Source organism: Thalassophryne amazonica, chromosome 10 (genome assembly GCF_902500255.1).
Source record: "Thalassophryne amazonica chromosome 10, fThaAma1.1, whole genome shotgun sequence".
In the NCBI taxonomy this organism is placed as follows: domain Eukaryota; kingdom Metazoa; phylum Chordata; class Actinopteri; order Batrachoidiformes; family Batrachoididae; genus Thalassophryne; species Thalassophryne amazonica.
The window spans coordinates 70,080,746-70,098,293 of NC_047112.1; positions in this window are offsets into that span (position 1 = coordinate 70,080,746).

Genomic DNA, 17,548 nt, shown 5'->3' on the forward strand with positions numbered 1-17,548 from the left:
GAATTAATCTTTTGTGTGGATACAGTGATTTTTTTTTTTTTTACCAAAAATAAAACAAAAACTACACTCTTGTCACGCAACTGCCGAGTCCTGTAATTTCCGACGGTACCTGAACGCAGCATGACGTTCCCATGGACTGATCAATTTACTGCTCTAATGATATATTCAATCATCTTTACACTTATCTCTATTACCAATTTTGACAGTTTTGTATTATAAATCTATATATCTGGCATAGTAACGTAATACAATTGATGCAGCAGCCGCCACGGCACACAGGTGGGTTTTTTTCAGGTCTTCTGCACAGTCCTGTGATCTTTTTGGCTCCTGCGTGTCCTGCACCTTTCAGTCCAACCCTTTCTGGGACAGACTTCTGCCTGAAATTAAAGAATTTCTGAAACGTTCAAATCATGCTGAATATGCACAGCTTTTGGATTTGAAAGCAAGTTTAAAAGCAAATTACACGTGCTATCAAGCAGGTTGCAACAGTGTGACCTGCAGAACTTTCCACTCATGGACACAGAACTTAAGCACCAGGACAAAGACTGTGGAACCTGAGAGTGCACATTATGATGATCATGTGTAGAGTATCTTGTCAGAATTTGACAGGCGCTTCACTGACTTTGCATTCAAAGAGCCTGTTGTCAGTTTTCTCTGTTTTCCATTTGGGGAAAATATAGATGTGGACTGTATATCGTCCAAAGTGGAGTCACTCTTCAACCTGGATCCTCACACTGAAAAATGACATTGAGTTCAAATCCAGAGCAACACCTGACATGAATGTCCAAATCTGGAATCTAATGCAGACAGAGAGTGCCTGAGTGCCCGCTTACAGCTGCACTCAGCTCCTGTCCGGACTATCAGAGACGAGCTTCCTCCTCTCTGGGCCAGAAGTCCCACTAAGGTACGGAACAACTTTTCCAACTTGAGGCCAGTCCGAGGCCTACTTGTGCTTATTCTTTTCCACCATGCACATTTACTTCAATGATGCATTATTATTATTGTTAAAACCTGCCAGAAAATTGTGTTATTATATTGGTGCACAATATATTGCGGCTACGCTGTGGCGTTCCATATGGCTTGGTAGATCTCGCTACACTGTCAACTTTAAAAGTAGATCTCGGTTCAAAAAAGGTTGGGCACCCCTGCTCTAGACATATGCCTTCTACACTTTGAATTAGATTTTTTAAAAAGTTCAATTTTGCATCAGGTTTTACAGGTATTACATGCATGTTTTGTTTTATAAAACAAACACATTGATTTTACAAAAAAAAATGGCACAGATTCCTACACTGTAATAGTGACTATGTACATGTTCACCTGCTTCTAACACAAAGTGTCCTGACAGTAAGACACGGGGTACTCTGTAGGTTTACAGATATGAAAACCACATTGAATCTGCCTCTGGGGGTTTTTCCACAGTAACTACTGATAAAACAGTATTAATGAATAATTCTTTCCATTCCCCACTGAAGATTTATAATGTCCAGGAATGAGCCTTGAATTTATCTCTTGGAATTTGTGGCCAGGAAAAGGCTCGGAGGCCTTGACTATCTGCAAAACAAGAGTGCAGCTGTGAGGACACCAACAGGAGGTCTGGCTCCTCAAAAACATCTGGGCGCGTATCCATAAAGCATCCCGGAGTCCTCAGAGACCTCCCAACAGCAAGCATCCTAGCAATGACTCTTCAGGCTCGAGTGATCCAGCAAGTGTCTGAGAGCAGCTCCGAGCAAGGAGGGGACAGAAACTTTTGTTTTTGTGTGGGGGCACACCGGCACGGTTGACCCTGTTGTGAGGTTTGAAGCAATCTTCTAAGAGCTGTGATTGGTTATCACAGAAAAAGGAAAGAAAAAACATGCGCTCTGTGCTCAGAGTTACGAATGGACATTGAAAGCAACCGATCATATAACCTGAACTGGATTAAGAAATGTGTAATCTTGAAAATAATTTAATGTCATGATGAAACTCAGCAAAACTAAACGAATTGTTACACAGCTTGAAAAAGTTTGAACGTACCTCATTCACATGCCAATTATTATATTGATGATCTTATTGTTATAGTTATTCTCCTCGCTGTGAGAAGCGCAGGTACGTGCTGTAATCCAAAGCGAGGGCACAGATTGCAGCACACAAGCAAAGTTCTCCTCAAACAGGTGAGGCCAGGTTCACACGGCAGGATAATTAGGCCGATATCAGACCTGATCTTCCCCATCTGACAATCTTAAGGACGCCCCGACAATCGTGATGACACTAAAGATCATCTTATCAGATATTCCTGCCATGTGTGGTGTTGGTCTAGAAGCCAACCCCCCAAAAGAGCCTTATTTTTGGAGTTTGTGTGCCAAAGTATATTTTAGGACAAATGTGGTACCGTTGGAAAGGTAGGGGTTCAAATTCAACATTCATAAAAATCTGACCCTGGGCCATTGCCATGGAAACGGCCTCAAAGTTCAATGACCTGAAACAGCCCTTGACCTGGGATTTACAGTCCAATAATGGAGTGCTTCTCATTGATTGCTTCTGAAATCTAAAAGGAATGACCGATTGACACCAAAGTTGGTATGTTGAGAGAGGAGGAATGGAACATCATGACTACCTATCACTTATTACCATTGGCTGCAGTATGTGACCTTGGGATGACCTTGAACATACATGTAAAAGTGACACTTTAAGTGTTCAGGAGCGCTATCACATTGCAATATGTAAAACTTTCCTTTTAAATAATATGCTCCATACCAGTAAGGACTATATGGTATTGTTGGAGAGAGCAGTCAATGCACTTCACATTGGAAGCAATTTGGGATCACACCATGATTGCCCATTGCTATGGTTACACATCATACCTGTATTGTCAAACCTGGGGGAAAGCCGCTTCTGACCATAATTGAGGTGTTGAAATGTCGAGCGTTATTATGATCGCACTGTTTCATCTTACCATGGTTGGAATAGTTTATTTTGGTTATAAATGTGATACTATCTCATCAAATTCCAGTGTGACCTTCAAATGACCTTTCAAGGTCATTTGAAGGTCATCTTGTGAAACCAAACCAAATTTGGATTCCTGAAGAATAAACGTTTGACTGGACATTTTTATGTACTGAACTAGCCGCCGAACATGTTTTTTAAGGTCGGGAACATGTAAAAAGAGCTATGAGACTGATGAAAAGTATATCTTTAATTAATAAAGATAACAAAGCGACACTTTTGTCAAGACCATTCAATGGCCACATTTATTTTTTTCAAAATAGGGAGAATGAGAAGAACAATAACAATAGCAATGGTAAATGAACCCTGTAACAAACGTGTACAATATTGTGTTGACTCAAGAACTATTTCTGATAAAACTAGGCTTTATATACGAGGTCTATTAGATAATAAACCGACCCTTTTTTTTTAACTATATGGATTTGAATGACGTGCGATTGCACCAATCATGCTTGAACCCTCGTGCACATGCGTGAGTTTTTTCACGCGTGTCGGTGACATCATTTCCCTGTGGGCAGGCCTTGAGTGAGATGTGGTCCCGCCCTCTCGGCTGAATTCCTTTGTTTCACACGCTGCTCGAGACGGCGCGCTTGCTTTATCAACATTTTTTCTGGACCTGTGAGGAATATCCGAGTGGACACTATTCGAGAAATTAAGCTGGTTTTCGGTGAAAAGTTTAACGGCTGATGAGAGATTATGGGGTGTTTCTGTCGCTGTAAGGACTTCCCACAGAGCAGGATGTCGTGCAGCGCTTCCAGGCGCCATCGTCGGCCTGTTTCGACCTGAAAACATCCTAATTTAAGGCTTAATTCACCCAGGACGTCGTGAGAGAACAGAGAAGAATCAGAAGAGGCCGGCATGAGGACTTTATGCGGACATTCCACTGTTTAAGGACATTTTTTAATGAAAGACGTGCGCGCAAATTCGCCGAGTCGTTTCCGTGACGACTCGGCGAATCCCTCTGCACCGCGACAGGAAAAACACCTCCATGTTGAAAACAATTTGTAAAATTCAGGCGTCTTTTGCTGGCTTTCAACAAGTGAGTAACTGAGAAATTGTTTAACAGCTTGGGCATGTTCCAACTTGTCCGTTAAGGTTTCCAACGGAGGTGTTTTTCCTGTGGCGACCCCCCGCGGTTGGGTCCGGCCCGACATGCGACTCTGCCCGCATGTTCTTTCATCACAAAATGTCCGTTAACAATGGAATGTCCGACTAAACTCCTCATGCCGACTTCTTCTGAAAGTTCTCTGTTCTCTGACGACTTACTGGGTCAACAGAGCCTGAAATGTGGAAGTTTTCAGCTTGAAACGGTGAGACGCTGCCGCCTCGAAGCGCAGATCGCCGTCAGGCACCGTGGGCCGTCCTTAAAGCGACACTACCAGACCAAAATCTCTCATCAGCCGTTAAAATTTTTACCGAAAACCAGCTGAATTTATCGAATGGTGTCCACTCAGTTGTGCCTTACAGTTTTGAAAAAAGTTTGATCAAACAAAGCAGCAGTCTCTGAGCCATTCCTAAACAATGAAAAAATTGACGAGAGGGTGGACGACTCCTCACTCAAAGACTGCCCACAGGCGAATGACGTAACTGACAGGCGTGAAAAAACTCTCGCATGCCCACGAGGGTTCAAGCATGTCTGATGTAATCACACGTGATTCAAATCCATATGGTTTTTGAAAAAAATAATAAGGTCGGATACTTTTCTAATAGACCTCGTATTAATACCGGTAATATCATATTAAAAGACCATATTAAAAAAAATTTGACCTGTAAAATTAATCGACACTGTGTACATGGTATAGTTAACTATTTAGGAGATAGGGATATTGTTTTGTCTATTCTATAATTGATGGGGTGATAATCTTTGATGGTTATTTACCTTAATACTATTAGTCGTGTAAATCTTTTTACCTGCCCATTTCTTGTTTTCTTATGCTAATCTTAACTAAACATCAAACACATACATGTGCAAGCACAACAGGCAAGCAGAACAGAAAGAACACCAGAACCTTATTTAAACCCAAGCCTTCTATACAAAACTTAATCAGGATTTTAACAATACATTAGGTAACCCAATTTGTTTGAAGTCCACCCATTCCGATGCAAAACTTAACACTTATTCTGTAACCCAATTTTCCCACCTTTCCGATACAAAACTGAAATAATTAATGCATTCTGTAACCCAGTTTATTTAAAACCCACCCCTTTCCGATGCAAACTTATTCGGAACATGGTTGGGACAAGAACCTTCAGCCATTGTTGACTGATGGAACAGCCGCACCAAAGAAACTGTTAGAACTTCACACCTGCAGATGTAAAGTGGAATGCACTCAGCAGCAAGAGTGGTATTCCTTGCACTGCTGCTTGTGGCCCAGAAACATGTTCACATTCTTCTATCGATGATGATGATGATGAAGACGATGATGATGATGATGACTATGACGATGACTGATTTTTTTTCCCCCTTTATCTACATCAGTATATTAAAAGTATAAAGTCATATGAGCTCAAACCAGTTGCATCAACCAGTGTGTGCTACATAGTTTAGATGGGTCCACCACATGTAGACATGCATCATAATAATTATCACCCTTTGAAATCCATGTACCTTGGTCTTGTACCATAAACGGATTAGCAGATGGGGTTTGACAAACTGGGATTATCAGATTTGATTGTGGCCAATGAATGTTGAATACTTTAATAATTGAAGGTGGCGCTTAGAAGTTTCTCCAGTTTTACATATCATTTTTGATGCAAAAGCGGGAAATTAGAGGTCATCCATGTCTTTATGTCTGAAAGACATTCCTGCAGTTTAACTAATTGGTGTGTTCTAGACATATGCCTTCTACACTTTGAATTAGATTTTTTAAAAAGTTAAATTTTGCATCAGGTTTTACAGGTATTACATGCATGTTTTGTTTTATAAAACAAACATGTTGGTTTTACAAAAAAAATGGCACAGATTCCTACACTGTAATAGTGACTATGTACATGTTCACCTGCTTCTAACACAAAGTGTCCTGACAGTAAGACACGGGGTACTCTGTAGGTTTACAGATATGAAAACCACATTGAATCTGCCTCTGGGGGTTTTTCCACAGTAACTGCTGATAAAACAGTATTAATGAATAATTCTTTCCATTCCCCACTGAAGATTTATAATGTCCAGGAATGAGCCTTGAATTTATCTCTTGGAATTTGTGGCCAGGAAAAGGCTCGGAGGCCTTGACTATCTGCAAAACAAGAGTGCAGCTGTGAGGACACCAACAGGAGGTCTGGCTCCTCAAAAACATCTGGGCGCGTATCCATAAAGCATCCCGGAGTCCTCAGAGACCTCCCAACAGCAAGCATCCTAGCAATGACTCTTCAGGCTCGAGTGATCCAGCAAGTGTCTGAGAGCAGCTCCGAGCAAGGAGGGGACAGAAACTTTTGTTTTTGTGTGGGGGCACGCCGGCACGGTTGACCCTGTTGTGAGGTTTGAAGCAATCTTCTAAGAGCTGTGATTGGTTATCACAGAAAAAGGAAAGAAAAAACATGCGCTCTGTGCTCAGAGTTACGAATGGACAGTGAAAGCAACCGATCATATAACCTGAACTGGATTAAGAAATGTGTAATCTTGAAAATAATTTAATGTCATGATGAAACTCAGCAAAACTAAACGAATTGTTACACAGCTTGAAAAAGTTTGAACGTACCTCATTCACATGCCAATTATTATATTGATGATCTTATTGTTATAGTTATTCTCCTCGCTGTGAGAAGCGCAGGTACGTGCTGTAATCCAAAGCGAGGGCACAGATTGCAGCACACAAGCAAAGTTCTCCTCAAACAGGTGAGGCCAGGTTCACACGGCAGGATAATTAGGCCGATATCAGACCTGATCTTCCTCATCTGACAATCTTAAGGACGCCCCGACAATCGTGATGACACTAAAGATCATCTTATCAGATATTCCTGCCATGTGTGGTGTTGGTCTAGAAGCCAACCCCCCAAAAGAGCCTTATTTTTGGAGTTTGTGTGCCAAAGTATATTTTAGGACAAATGTGGTACCGTTGGAAAGGTAATCCCCTGAGGGGTTCAAATTCGACATTCATAAAAATCTGACCCTGGGCCATTGCCATGGAAACGGCCTCAAAGTTCAATGACCTGAAACAGCCCTTGACCTGGGATTTACAGTCCAATAATGGAATGCTTCTCGTTGATTGCTTCTGAAATCTAAAAGGAATGACCGATTGACACCAAAGTTGGTATGTTGAGAGAGGAGGAATGGAACATCATGACTACCTATCACTTATTACCATTGGCTGCAGTATGTGACCTTGGGACGACCTTGAACATACATGTAAAAGTGACACTTTAAGTGTTCAGGAGTGCTATCACATTGCAATATGTAAAACTTTCCTTTTAAATAATATGCTCCATACCAGTAAGGACTATATGGTATTGTTGGAGAGAGCAGTCAATGCACTTCACATTGGAAGCAATTTGGGATCACACCATGATTGCCCATTGCTATGGTTACATATCATACCTGTATTGTCAAACCTGGGGGAAAGCCGCTTCTGACCATAATTGAGGTGTTGAAATGTCGAGCGTTATTATGATCGCACTGTTTCATCTTACCATGGTTGGAATAGTTTATTTTGGTTATAAATGTGATACTATCTCATCAAATTCCAGTGTGACCTTCAAATGACCTTTCAAGGTCATTTGAAGGTCATCTTGTGAAACCAAACCAAATTTGGATTCCTGAAGAATAAACGTTTGACTGGACATTTTTATGTACTGAACTAGCCGCCGAACATGTTTTTTAAGGTCGGGAACATGTAAAAAGAGCTATGAGACTGATGAAAAGTACATCTTTAATTAATAAAGATAACAAAGCCACACTTTTGTCAAGACCATTCAATGGCCACATTAATTTTTTTCAAAATAGGGAGAATGAGAAGAACAATAACAATAGCAATGGTAAATGAACCCTGTAACAAACGTGTACAATATTGTGTTGACTCAAGAACTATTTCTGATAAAACTAGGCTTTATATACGAGGTCTATTAGATAATAAACCGACCCTTTTTTTTTTAACTATATGGATTTGAATGACGTGCGATTACACCAATCATGCTTGAACCCTCGTGCACATGCGTGAGTTTTTTCACGCGTCGGTGACGTCATTTCCCTGTGGGCAGGCCTTGAGTGAGATGTGGTCCCGCCCTCTCGGCTGAATTCCTTTGTTTCACACGCTGCTCGAGACGGCGCGCGTTGCTTTATCAACATTTTTTCTGGACCTGTGAGGAATATCCGAGTGGACACTATTCGAGAAATTAAGCTGGTTTTCGGTGAAAAGTTTAACAGCTGATGAGAGATTATGGGGTGTTTCTGTCGCTGTAAGGACTTCCCACAGAGCAGGACGTCGTGCAGCGCTTCCAGGCGCCGTCGTCGGCCTGTTTCAACCTGAAAACATCCTAATTTAAGGCTTAATTCACCCAGGGCGTCGTGAGAGAACAGAGAAGAATCAGAAGAGGCCGGCATGAGGACTTTATGTGGACATTCCACTGTTTAAGGACATTTTTTAATGAAAGACGTGCGCGCAAATTCCAATAAAGGAAAGGATTGATGTTGGTAGGGTAGGGGGTTAGGTGTTAGTATTGGATTAATATGTGATTAAAGCTGAAGGCAAATACACTGTAGTTCCAGCATTGCAAATGGGCGATTGAGATCCGTGAGTCAACACTTTATTTAGTTAAGGCGGTGTCGTGGTCCTTCTCTCTGTTCGTCTCAGAATGCCTTCTTGGATAACACAAAACTGACTGCAGGTGGTTTGCAAGAGAAAGGACCAAACACAGAAAAACTCAGCCTTGGACAGGATAAAATGCACAGAGTTTTTAAGTTTATTCAAGCATTCAAAACAGAAAGCTTGTACAAACTGAGCCCTCTAGAAAGACTGAATATGTTCCAACTGCGCTCATCTTTTATAGGAAATCCGCGGGCATCACTCCTCCTTCAATATTTTTATTTATTTAATTTCCCAAACATGGTTTTCTAATGGAAGCGACCTCTGGTTCACCCTAAGCAGGTGTAAGCTAATTATTTCTATATGACAGATTCTTCCATTATGTTCGACAGATTAACAACCGATTTAAAAAAAACAAACAAACAAAAAAAAAACATCACTCTCTGCCAGCTGCACCTGGCCTGAGGGCTCATTACTGCTTGGGCGTCAGCCAGCTCTGCTACCAGGTTGGAAAGTGCCTAACAGTCTGAGTGACTAATGGGGCACTCATTAGGAGGACACCTGTTAGTTCAACCAGAGGATACACAGTTCAGATGGGGACACTTGATAGTTCAAAAAATGCCTCTACAGCGGCATTATACATGCATTATACAATCCTGAATAAATCTGCATTGGAAAGTGGTGGGTTTGAAATAAATTGGGTTACAGAATGCATTAATTATTTCAGTTTTGTATTGGAAAGGTGGGAAAATTGGGTTACAGAATAATTGTTAAGTTTTGCATCAGAATGGGTGGACTTCAAACAAATTGGGTTACCTATTGTATTGTTAAAATCCTGATTAAGTTTTGTATAGAAGGTTTGAGTTTAAATAAGGTTCCGGTGTTCTTTCTGTTCTGCTTGCCTGTTGTGCTTGCACATGTATGTGTTTGATGTTTAGTTAAGATTAGCATAAGAAAACAAGAAATGGGCAGGTAAAAAGATTTACATGACCAATAGTATTAAGGTAAATAAATCAAATCAAATCAATTTTATTTATATAGCGCCAAATCACAACAAACAGTTGCCCAAAGGCGCTTTATATTGCAAGAAAAAGCCATACAATAATTACAGAAAAACCCCAACGGTCAAAACGACCCCCTATGAGCAAGCACTTGGCGACAGTGGGAAGGAAAAACTCGCTTTTAACAGGAAGAAACCTCCAGCAGAACCAGGCTCAGGGAGGGGCAGTCTTCTGCTGGGACTGGTTGGGGCTGATGGGAGAGAACCAGGAAAAAGACATGCTGTGGAAGAGAGCAGAGATCAATCACCAATGATTAAAAGCAGAGTGGTGCATACAGAGCAAAAAGAGGTGAATAAAAAGAAACACTGAGTGCATCATGGGAAACCCCCCAGCAGTCTAAGTCTATAGCAGCATAACTAAGGGATGGTTCAGGGTCACCCGATCCAGCCCTAACTATAAGCTTTTTCAAAAAGGAAAGTTTTAAGCGTAATCTTAAAAGTAGAGAGGGTGTCTGTCTCCCTAATCCGAATTGGGAGCTGGTTCCACAGGAGAGGAGCCTGAAAGCTGAAGGCTCTGCCTCCCATTCTACTCTTACAAACCCTAGGAACTACAAGTAAGCCTGCAGTCTGAGAGCGAAGCTCTCTATTGAGGTGATATGGTGCTAAGAGGTCCCTAAGATAAGATGGGACCTGATTATTCAAAACCTTATAAGTAAGAATAAGAATTTAAATTCTATTCTGGAATTAGCTGGGAGCCAATGAAGAGAGGCCAATATGGATGAAATATGCTCTCTCCTTCTAGTCCCTCTCAGTACTCTAGCTGCAGCATTTTGAATTAACTGAAGGCTTTTCAGGGAACTTTTAGGACAACCTGATAATAATGAATTACAGTAGTCCAGCCTAGAAGAAATAAATGCATGAATTAGCTTTTCAGCATCACTCTGAGACAAGACCTTTCTAATTTTAGAGAGATTGCGCAAATGCAAAAAAGCAGTCCTACATATTTGCTTAATATGCGCATTGAAGGACATATCCTGATCAAAAATGACTCCAAGATTTCTCACAGTATTACTGGAGGTCAGGGTAATGCCATCCAGAGTAAGGATCTGGTTAGACACCATGTTTCTAAGATTTGTGGGGCCAAGTACAATAACTTCAGTTTTATCTGAATTTAAAAGCAGGAAATTTGAGGTCATCCATGTCTTTATGTCTGAAAGACATTCCTGCAGTTTAACTAATTGGTGTGTGTCCTCTGGCTTCATGGATAGATAAAGCTTGGTATCATCTGTATAACAATGAAAATTTACGCAATGCTTTCTAATAACACTGCCTAAGGGAAGCATGTATAAAGTGAATAAAATTGGTCCTAGCACAGAACCTTGTGGAACTCCATAATTAACCTTAGTCTGTGAAGAAGACTCCCCATTTACATGAACAAATTGTAATCTATTAGATAAATATGATTCAAACCACTGCAGTGCAGTGCCTTTAATACCTATGGCATGCTCTAATCTCTGTAATAAAAGTTAATGGTCAGTAGTATCAAAAGCTGCACTGAGGTCTAACAGGACGAGCACAGAGATGAGTCCACTGTCTGAGGCCATAAGAAGATCATTTGTAACCTTCACTAATGCTGTTTCTGTACTATGATAAATTCTGAAACCTGACTGAAACTCTTCAAATAGACCATTCCTCTGCAGATGATCAGTTAGCTGTTTTACAACTACCCTTTCAAGAATTTTTGAGAGAAAAAGAAGGTTGGAGATTGGCCTATAATTAGCTAAGATAGCTGGGTCAAGTGATGGCTTTTTAAGTAATGGATTAATTACCGCCGCCTTAAAAGCCTGTGGTACATAGCCAACTCATAAAGATAGATTGATCATATTTAAGTTTGAAGCATTAACTAATGGTAGGGCTTCCTTGAGCAGCCTGGTAGGAATGGGGTCTAATAGACATGTTGATGGTTTGGAGGACGTAACTAATGAAAATAACTCAGACAGAACAATCGGAGAGAAAGAGTCTAACCAAATACCAGCATTACTGAAGGCAGCCGAACATAAAGATATGTCTTTGGGATGGTTATGAATAATTTTTTCTCTAATAGTTAAAATTTTATTTGCAAAGAAAGTCATGAAGTCATTACTAGTTAAAGTTAAAGGAATACTCGGCTCAACAGAGCTCTGACTCTGTCAGCCTGGCTACAGTGCTGAAAAGAAACCTGGGGTTGTTCTTATTTTCTTCAATTATTGATGAATAGTAAGATGTCCTAGCTTTACGGAGGGCTTTTTTTATGGAGCAACAGACTCTTTTTCCAGGCTAAATGAAGATTTTCTAAATTAGTGAGACGCCATTTCCTCTCCAGCTTACAGGTATCTGCTTTAAGCTGCGAGTTTGTGGGTTATACCACAGAGTCAAGCATTTCTGATTTAAGGCTCTCTTTTTCAGAGGAGCTGCAGCATCCAAAGTTGTGCTCAATGAGGATGTAAAGCTATTGACGAGATAATCTATCTCACTCACAGAGTTTAGGTAGCTACTCTGCACTGTGTTGTTATATGGCATTGGAGAACATAAAGAAGGAATCATATCCTTAAACCTAGTTACAGCGCTTTCCGAAAGACTTCTACTGTAATGAAACTTATTCCCCACTGCTGGGTAGTCCATTAAAGTAAATGTAAATGTTATTAAGAAATGATCAGACAACAGGGGGTTTTCAGGGAATACTGTTAAGTCTTCAAATTCTATGCCATGTGTGGTTAAAATGGTGGGTGGGCTCATTTACATTTTGAGTGAAGCCAACTGAATCTAATAATAGATTAAATGCCAGGTTGAGGCTGTCATTCTCAGCGTCTATGTGGATGTTAAAATCACCCACTATAATTATCTTATCTGAGCTGAGCACTAAGTCAGACAAATGGTCTGAAAATTCACAGAGAAACTCACAGTAACGACCAGGTGGACGATAGATAATAACAAATAAAACTGGTTTTTGAGACTTCCAATTTGGATGGACAAGACTAAGTCAAGCTTTCAAATGAATTAAAGCTCTGTCTGGGTTTTTGATTAATTAATAAGCTGGAGTGGAAGATTGCTGCTACTCCTCCTCCTCGACCCGTGCTTCGAGCATTCTGACAGTTAGTGTGACTCGGGGGTGTTGACTCATTTAAACTAACATAATCATCCTGCTGTAACCAGGTTTCTGTAAGGCAGAATAAATCAATATGTTGATCAATTATTATATCATTTACTAACAGGGACTTAGAAGAGAGAGACCTAATGTTTAATAGACCACATTTAACTATATCTTTACTAACGTTATCACCCCATCGATTATAGAATAGACAAAACAATATCCATATCTCCTAAATAGTTAACTATTGTACACAGTGTTGACTAATTTTACACGTCAAAATTTTTTTAATATGATATTACTGGTATTAATATACGTATAAAGCCTAGTTTTATCAGAAATAGTTCTTGAGTCAACAGAATATTGTACACGTTTGTTACAGGGTTCATTTACCATTGCTATTGTTATTGTTCTTCTCATTCTCCCTATTTTGAAAAAATAAATGTGGCCATTGAATGGTCTTGACAAAAGCGTTGCTTTGTTATCTTTATTAATTAAAGATGTACTTTTCATCAGTCTCATAGTTCTTTTTAAATGTTCCCGACCTTAAAAAACATGTTCGGCGGCTAGTTCTTCACATAAAAATGGCCAGTCAAACATTTATTCTTCAGGAATCCAAATTTGATTTAGTTTCAAAAGATGACCTTGAAAGGTCATTTAAAGGTCACACTGGAATTTGATGAGATAGTATCACATTTATAACCAAAATAAACTATTCCAACCATGGTAAGATGAAACAGTGCAATCATAATAACGCTCGACATTTCAACACCTCAATTATGGTCAGAAGCGGCTTTCCCCCAGGTTTGACAATACAGGTATGATGTGTAACCATAGCAATGGGCAATCATGGTGTGATCCCAAATTGCTTCCAATGTGAAGTGCATTGACTGCTCTCTCCAACAATACCATATAGTCCTTGCTGGTATGGAGCATATTATTTAAAAGGAAAGTTTTACATATGCAATGTGATAGCGCTCCTGAACACTGAAAGTGTCACTTTTACATGTATGTTCAAGGTCATCCCAAGGTCACATACTGCAGCCAATGGTAATAAGTGATAGGTAGTCATGATGTTCCATTCCTCCTCTCTCAACATACCAACTTTGGTGTCAATCTGTCATTCCTTTTAGATTTCAGTAGCAATCAAAGAGAAGCACTCCATTATTGGACTGTGAATCCCAGGTCACGGGCTGTTTCAGGTCACTGACCTTTGAGGCTGTTTCCATGGCAACGGCCCAGGGTCAGATTTTTATGAATGTCGAATTTGAACCCGTCAGGAGATTACCTTTCTAACGGTACCACATTTGTCCTAAAATATACTTTGGCGCACAAAGTCCAAAATTTTGGGGGTTGGCTTCCAGACAATGTGTTCAGAGCGCTCTGATCTGCTCGGAAGGCTGTCAGGAGCGCTCCGATCGCAAATCGGGGATATTCAACATGTTGGATTTTTTTGGCCCGATATCACAGCGTGTTGTGTCGTCCGACCAAAACAAGCACGCAGCCTGCAGAATGTGATGTGCAGCCAATCAGAAAGTGAGGTGATGGACGCACGGAGCAGAAAATAAAACAAATGTTCTGACTTACGGTAGTCGCGCTGTCTCCACTCCTTTAAAGAACACCTTTTCTTTTTGTATAGTTTTTTCCCTCTGTTTTAAATAGTCCACAAAGTACCTCCGTTTGTTTACTCTGAAGTCACGTTTAATCTCGAGAGATTTTGCGAGATTTCTTGTCTGAGCTGTGAATGTTCGTGTGGCTGAACACCACACACTGTACGACCAAACCTGTTAGATCCATGATTTTTTTTATCTTCATGTGTGTTGTCTCTCAGGTTTTGGAAACCTAAAGATAATTTTAAGATCCTGTCGTGGGAACCAGGCTTGAGTGTTGTAGGCATGCATGCCTGTGACTCACACAATTGCACAAACGTAGTCGTGACCATCCCATGCCTGTGTTCACAGCTGGACACCGTTCTTTGTTCTACCAGCTGCCACGCACTCTGTGCTGGATGCTGCGTATATAAAATAATTATTTCGTGGTGGATTAATCATTTTTTCTGCAAATTGGCCATTGAAAAGGGCTCTAATCACTTCCTGAATCACAGAGGAGGCTGCAGCCGGATTCGTTCGCACGCGCGCACCTAACTACCTGCAGGAAGCATTTTGAGCCATCTAAAAAGGTAGTTATTTGTATTGTTTACATTGTCATGGCTTAGTAAAACAGTTGTGTGTTCTTTCCTTCTTGTGTGCAGCTGTTAAAGTATGTTTATGAGAGATTTAACATCTTGTTATATCATTCAGACAAGCTGCGCTCTGATGCGATCCACTGACGTCACCATTCACTCTGTTCACTTCTTTACTCCACTTGACGAGCTGCACATCGTGTTGGTGATTAGATTGCACCACATAGCATTACATTTGTGCTTGAAAGATTTTTTTGAACATTTCAAAATTCCCTGTGCGCAGAAGCACGCACCGGCTCCTCTCTGGCGTCCTGTCTGCACCAGTTCAAGATGAGTTTACTCTCCAGCATACAGGTTGTGCTACTGCATGAGTCAAAGGCATGGTCGTGTCAGGGGGCCTTTAGGCTGCTGACATCAGTAACTTTGATATTATTAATTGTATGAATGTTATAGAATTTATATGCAATTGACATTTTTCATCCAAATATCACAGTGTTGTGATGAGCTTCATCTCGTGCGTTATTACGTTACTACGCTGGGTGGGAAAAGTCAGCTCATTCTTGATGAGGTTGACACAAACATTTATTCCTGCACCATCAAGCCGGTACAGGGAATATCTCTCCCTGTTGTCTTTTCCACTATCTTTTCTGCTTAAGACACTCTTATTAAGGTGCCCTGACACTTGCACGACTTTGATCTGCACACTTGCACGCACTTCATTGTGATGATCCCACCCGCTGTGTTCCCAGCTGGATGCCGTGCTTTGTTCCTGGATTCTGTGGCCGGATATATGCAGTGCTGGCACTCATCATTCTGGTTTGCACCGTCTCACCACTGAAGATCACAAAAGCTGCATGTGAAATCTACAACCCCATGTCAGAAAATGTTGGAATGATTTGAAAAATGCAAATGACGCAGTGATCATACCATTGACCTTTATTTCTTTGCAAACTGTATGAACCAAAGATTCATATTCTGTATGATTTTTGTATCATTTCTTTTATGAAAATACATCCATTGCTGCATTGAAGGCCTGCAACACATTTAAAAAAAAGAAAAGTCACTGACAAGTCTTGTCAAAGTCTTTTTGGTCTTTTTTGGTGTTTTACTTTGTTTTCTCGACTGATTCATGTAACTATCCAGTTTTACATACAATAAGCACACAATAATTTACCCGCAAAAATAAGGTCTGTTAACACACTGAACAATTTATAATCTGCTGTTAAACATCATCTTTTTTAGTGAATTGTGTCACCAGAAATCAAACACGTTTATATACGTTTGCCAAAAAAAAAACAAAAAACAAACTACACATAGAGGAAATGTACAGTATGTCTTCAGTGGGGTGGTTGTATTTGTATCCCAAGTGTGGGGGTGGGAATGGGGTTTAGGTTGAGAGTAATTAAATTAAGAGCAAGTAAATATGTGGAAAGATTTCTTCACCACATTTCTTCTATTTCTTCACCACATGCACTTATCATATTAATGAAGTAACGGGTGTCATATGTAATCGCTCATACTGATGTCACCACTGCATACAATGATAATGCACTCGTTTCGCACACAGGGTGTTTTGTTTCTGTCCCTGGGGGTGGTCGGGCCCCAACAGTGTTTTGTCAATTCAGTCCCATATTATAAATTACCAGTTCTGTCCCTGGTTGTTTCTTCTAATAATTTGTTCCACTTCCCTCCCTTGTAGTTGCAGCTTTGCAAATTGTTCTGCAGGTTGTAACAAGAAGGAGTCAGGGCTGGTGAAGGATGTGGCAAAGGGCAAAGTGGATGAAATGTTATATATCTGTATTCATGACAGGGAGAAAATGAGTTGTTTAGAAAAATAAATTAAAAGAAGCCTGTTGACTTTATTATAAAGATAAACTTTATTGATCTCACAGAGGACAAATTCACGTTACGTCACCTCTTAAAAAAACACACAAGGTGGGTGCAAGTAGAGGAAAATGTTCATCAACTGCGTGTGCTAGAAAAGCAATAATACTTGTAACAGTACACGACATAAGATATAAGGTAGAGATAGAATATGTATGTATGTATGTATATATATATATATATATACACACACATACATGCATATGTATATACACATATACATACATACAGTGAGGAAAATAAGTATTTGAACACCATGCGATTTTGTAAGTTCTCCCACTTAGAAATCATGGAGGGCTCTGAAATTTTCATCTTAGGTGCATGTCCACTGTGAGAAACATAATATAAAAAAAAAAAAAAAAACGGAAATCGCAATGTATGATTTTGTAATAATTTGTATGTTACTGCTGCAAATAAGTATTTGAACACCTACCAACCAGCAAGAATTCTGGCTCACACAGACCTGTTAATTTTTCTTTAAGAAGCCCTCTTATTCTGCACTCTGCCTGTATTAATTGCACCTGTTTGAACTTGTTACCTGTATAAAAGACACCTGTTCACACACTCAATCAATCACACTCCAACCTGTCCACCATAACCAAAACCAAAGAGCTGTCTAAGGACACCAGAGACAA